Source organism: Stegostoma tigrinum, chromosome 34 (assembly GCF_030684315.1).
Source record: "Stegostoma tigrinum isolate sSteTig4 chromosome 34, sSteTig4.hap1, whole genome shotgun sequence".
Lineage (NCBI taxonomy): Eukaryota > Metazoa > Chordata > Chondrichthyes > Orectolobiformes > Stegostomatidae > Stegostoma > Stegostoma tigrinum.
The window spans coordinates 22,184,292-22,190,291 of record NC_081387.1 but is presented as its reverse complement, the minus strand read 5'-3'; positions in this window follow the sequence as shown (position 1 = coordinate 22,190,291).

The window sequence follows — 6,000 nt, the reverse complement described above, 5'->3', positions numbered from 1 at the left end:
GGCATTTTTATTACAGTGGGGGAGAAGTTGTGGTCCTTGAAAAACGAGGACATCTGGGATGTCCATGTGTAGAATGCCTCATCTCGGGAGCAGATGCAGCAGAGGCAAAGGAATTGGGAATAAGGAATGGCCTTTTTGCAGGAAGGTGAATGAGAGGAGGTGTATTCTAGATAGTTGTGGGAGTCGCTAGGTTTGAAATGGATATCAGTTTCCAGGTGGATGCCAGAGATGGAGATAGAGAGGCCCAGGAAGGAGAGAGAGATATCAGAGATGGCCCAGGTGAACTTAAGGTTGGGATAGAAGGTGTTGGTGAAGTGGATGAACTGTTCGAGCTCCTCATGCGTGCAGGAGGCGGCGCCGATACAGTCATCAATGTACCGGAGGAAGAGGTGGGGTTTGGGGCCTGTGTAGGTGCGGAAGAGGGACTGTTCCACGTAACCTACAAAGAGACAGGCATAGCTGGGGCCCATGCGGGTGCCCATGGCCACCCCCTTTGTCTGCAGGAAGTCGGAGGAATTGAAAGAGAAATTGTTGAGGGTGAGGAACTAGGCAGGTGAGGGTGTCAGTGGAGGGGGACTGGTCGGGTCTGTGGGACAGGAAGAAGCAGAGGGCATTTTGGCCATCCACATAGGGAATGCAGGTGTATAGGGACTGGACATCCATGGTAAAGATGAGATGTTGGGGACTGGGGAATTGGAAGTTCTGGGGGAGATGGAGGGCATGGGTGGTGCCACGGACATAGATAGGGAGTTCCTGGACCAAGGGGGAGAAAATGGAGTCGAGATAGGTGGAGATGAGTTCAGTGGGGTTGACCGGGGCAGTCAGGTTTGTGGATTTTGGGAAGGAGATAGAAGTGGGCGGTGTGGGGTTGGGGAACAATGAGGTTGGAGGCTGTGGGTGGGAGGTCACCTGAGGTGAATCTCCCCTCCCCCTACTGCATCCCAAAACCAGCACGGCTTGACCCCGCCGCCCTAACCTGTCCTTCTTCCTACCTATTCGCTCCTCCCACCTCAACCCCCACCCCCATCTCCAACCTACTAGCCTCATCCCACCCCCTTGACCTGTCTGTCCTCGCTAGACTGACCTATCCCCTGCCTACCTCCCCACCCATACTCTCCTCTCCACCTATCTTCTCCTCTGTACATTTTCAATCTGCTGCCCCCTCTCTCCCTATTTATTTTAGAAGCCCATTTCTGAAGAAGGGTCTCGGCCTGGTACATCACCTTTCCTGCTCCTAAGATGCTGCTTGGTCTGCTGTGTTCATCCAGATCTACACCTTGTTGTCTCAGATTCTCCAGCATCTGCAGTTCCTACTACCTCGGGAAAAAGACCTTGGCTATTCACCTTATCCATCCCTCTCAATGACTTTATAAACCTCTATAAGGTCACCCAGTCCAGAGAAAATTCATTCAGCTAATTTCTGGGATGAAGGTGAGGAAAAGTTGAGCAGAATAGGTCAAAACTCATTGGAATTTATAAAAATGAGAGCTGAGCTTACTGAAGCATAAATGGCTGTGAGGAAGCTTGACAGGGAGGCTGCTGACAGGATGTTGCCCTTGTGGGGCAGTGTAATAAGACGATGCACAGTTTAAAATATACCACAGAGAACCATGTAGCTCGGGCCATTGGGCATTGAAGGCTGAGTTAGACAGATTTTTGACTGATAAGGGAGCAGAGGGTTTTGGCAGACAGGTAGGAGAACCGCCGCCTCTTGCTCCCCAGAGGAGCTCGAACAGTTCATCCACTTCACCAATACCTTCCACCCCAACCTTCAGTTCACCTGGGCCATCTCAAACACATCCCTCACCTTCCTGGACCTCTCAGTCTCCATCTCAGGCAACCAGCTTGTAACTGATGTCCATTTCAAGCCCACTGACTCCCACAGCTACCTAGAATACACCTCCTCCCACCCACCCTCCTGCAAAAATTCCATCCCCTATTCCCAATTCCTCCGCCTCCGCCGCATCTGCTCCCACGACAAGACATTCCACTCCCGCACATCCCAGATGTCCAAGTTCTTCAAGGACCGCAACTTTCCCGCCACAGTGATCGAGAACGCCCTCGACCACGTCTCCCGCATTTCCCGCAACACATCCCTCACACCCCGCCCCCGCCACAACCGCCCTAAGAGGATGCCCCTCGTTCTCACACACCACCCCACCAACCTCCGGATACAACGCATCATCCTCCGACACTTCCGCCATCTACAATCCGACCCCACCACCCAAGACATTTTTCCATCCCCACCCCTGTCTGCTTTCCGGAGAGACCACTCTCTCCGTGACTCCCTTGTTCGCTCCACACTGCCCTCCAACCCCACCACACCCGGCACCTTCTCCTGCAACCGCAGGAAATGCTACACTTGCCCCCACACCTCCCCCCTCACCCCCATCCCAGGCCCCAAGGTGACATTCCACATTAAGCAGAGGTTCACCTGCACATCTGCCAATGCGGTATACTGCATCCACTGTACCCGGTGTGGCTTCCTCTACATTGGGGAAACCAAGCGGAGGCTTGGAGACCGCTTTGCAGAACACCTCCGCTCAGTTCGCAACAAACTACTGCACCTCCCAGTCGCCAACCATTTCCACTCCCCCTCCCATTCTCTAGATGACATGTCCATCATGGGCCTCCTGCAGTGCCACAATGATGCCACCCGAAGGTTGCAGGAACAGCAACTCATATTCCGCCTGGGAACCCTGCAGCCTAATGGTATCAATGTGGACTTCACCAGTTTCAAAATCTCCCCTTCCCCAACTGCATCCCTAAACCAGCCCAGTTCGTCCCCTCCCCCCACTGCACCACACAACCAACCCAGCTCTTCCCCTCCACCCACTGCATCCCAAAACCAGTCCAACCTGTCTCCGCCTCCCTAACCTGTTCTTCCCCTCACCCATCCCTTCCTCCCACCCCAAGCCGCACCCCCATCTACCTACTAACCTCATCCCACCTCCTTGACTTGTCCGTCTTCCCTGGACTGACCTATCCCCTCCCTACCTCCCCACCTATACTGTCTCCACCTATCTTCTTTTCTCTCCATCTTCGGTCCGCCTCCCCCTCTCTCCCTATTTATTCCAGAACCCTCACCCCATCCCCCTCTCTGATGAAGGGTCTAGGCCCGAAACGTCAGCTATTGTGCTCCTGAGATGCTGCTTGGCCTGCTGTGTTCATCCAGCCTCACATTTTATTATCTTAGGTAGGAGAATGGGATTAGGGCCACAATCAGATCTGTCACATACAGATTTGAGGGGCTGAATGGTGAGATTATACCATGTTTTCATGGTTGAATGAGTAAGCGCCCATTTCTCTCAAAAAGGAAAAAATGGTATAACTCAATGGGGGGGAGGGGCCTTTTTAAGATTAGGGAAGGAGTGTATGAAGGTAGAGGAGGTGTTCTCACTTGCAAAGGCACCAAGTAAAGACATGACATCGTCACAATAAACAGAACAGAGAATTCAGAAGAAAATTGAAACAGTGAAAGCTAAATAAACAGAAGTGGGAAGAAAATATTAGAGGAATATAGAGATGGAGATGGGATGACACAGTTGGAGGTGGCTTGTATGGAGTATAAGTGAAGCTGTTGAGACAGGTTACCAGTTTGTAAAGTGTTTAAGATTTATCTCTTTTAAAAATGAGCCAAATTGAATGAATTATTTTACTGCATTTTCTGGATTGAAGCCTGTAGAGAAACAAGGAAATTAGCAAAACTCCCTCTCATAACACTGTGTCCCAGTTATTTTAGAATTCACTGAACATTGCCTGCAGTGAGAATCAGCTTGTTCCATCTACTCTGACTTTCCCACTTAATTGGCAACCATTGGGACCCAGAGAAAGTTAATGCGATTATCCCGCACAATTGCCACAAACAGGAGACCCTCCGACACTGTGTGTCACCCAGACTGAGGGGGTGGGGTGGGGGAAGCTGAAAAGGTAGTAAACAGACGACAGGCAGCAGACTGTGAGGGGACCAGAAGTTTCGCAAGGCATATGAGCAAGCTCTTACAAACAAGTACTGTATCCGTGGGTCCCTCTCTCTCACACACACACACACACACACACAGATACATACGCGGGCACACAGACACAAACACACACTCTTGGAATGAAGTTTAAAAATTCTCTTCCAACGGTGTAGGTCAGTGAAACAGTTAAAAAAATGCTTGATTAAGATATCACAGCACCATTGGAGATGTTATTGTTTAAGTGAGATGTTCAATCAAGGTCCTTTCAGGTAGACATGACAAATTCCAGGGCCACGATATGAATGACGTGCAGATGGAATTTGTTGAGGTCAGTATTTATAGCTCAACCGACAGATTATCTGATCATTATTATTATTTATGGACGCTAGTTGTCACAAGTAAGCTGTTGTGCTTCCTAAAACATTTTAACAGTGACTACATTTCAAAAGTAGTCGGTTGTGCTTTGTGGAATGAGGTTGTGAAAGGGGCTAGATAAATGCAGGTCTTTCTTCAGGGAATTCCCAAGGGCAAGAACATTCATATGTTCAGAAATGTTATTGTAAAGACTCAAGGCCCCGGCTGACAAAGGGAATCCAGGTGTTTTACAGATGAAGGTGAAACAGGACACATTAAAACCTGGAAGAGGGAGTAGAGCAAAAGTTTAAGAACGAGTCTTTTTAAATTGCAGTTGTTCTCATGGTGGAGAAGAGCAGGGGGAGAAATGTGAGCTAAATCATGAAGGTTTTTGAGAGATTAAATAGAGAGGAACTGTTGTGCTGACAGAAGAGTCAGTAACTGGAGACACAGAGTTAAAGTGATTGGTAAGAGACTAAGAGGAGAAACGAATGCATTGTTTGATTATGCAGCAGGCTGTTATGGTGTGGTATGTACTGTCTGGGTGCTGGAAACAGATTCAGGAATAACATTCAAAAGGGAATGGGACGTACACTCGAAAACGAACAATTGCTAGGGCTACGGGGAAAGACCGTGAGTATTTGGTTGGTGGATGGGGGAAATGTTGTGCAGTTGGGGGAGCAAAGCCATTTGGATGATCATTTCAAAGAACCAATAAAGGCAGGGTGGGTTGAACGGTCTTCTGGTGCAATATATGGTTCTATGATTCATACATCAGAGACATGCTACCGTTTTAGGTCTGGAGAAGTTCCCCAATTTTCACACAGTGCTGCAGGGCATTTCATACAAAGACATTACTAACTACCATGATTTGCCACCTATTAAACAGAGTCACATGTAACTCACAGCACAGAAACAGGCCATTCAACCCATCTAATCTGTGCTGGTATTGAAGTACCATTGCATTTACCACAACTCAGCCTTTCTACTGGTATTTCAATTGTCTTTACTCTACTAATCTGGTTTCCTTTCAATAGCACCCAACTCATACTCCTTAACTATTCTTTATGGCTGCAAGTTCTCAACATTCTCTCAGTCAAGATGTTTCTCTTGAAATCCCAACCTAGAATGGTTAGATTATTAATCTAGAGATCCAGTCAATGTTCTGGGGTTGGGGGGGGGGTGCTGGATCCTTCGAATCTTGCCACAGTGAATAAAGATCTGGAATTAAGAGTCTAAAGATGACTATGAAACTGTTTCTAATTGTTGGGAGAAATACCAGCAATGCCCATTAGGGTGGACACTGCTGTCCTTAACGGCTCTAGCCTCTGTGTGACTCCAGACCCAAAGCAATATGTTGATTCTGAGTGATTAGGGTTGGGTAATAAACATTGAATTATCCAGCAGTGCCCACATCCCCATGAATGAACAATGAAAATTGTATTTTCACTTTCTCCAGTGCTTCCGTGCTATCTTGCTGGGTTCCAAGCACAATAGAATTATTGAACAATCACTTGTTTCATAAAGGTATTTTTGTTTTCATTTTTGTCAATCATGCTAAAACTGGATCCCTGAATATCAAACTTCAGCTATTAGAAGTGATATTAGAAGCAATGCCTTGCTTGTGGCAATACATAATTACAAGCATTTTCTCGAATGAAAAGCAGGAAGTGTTCCATTTGTA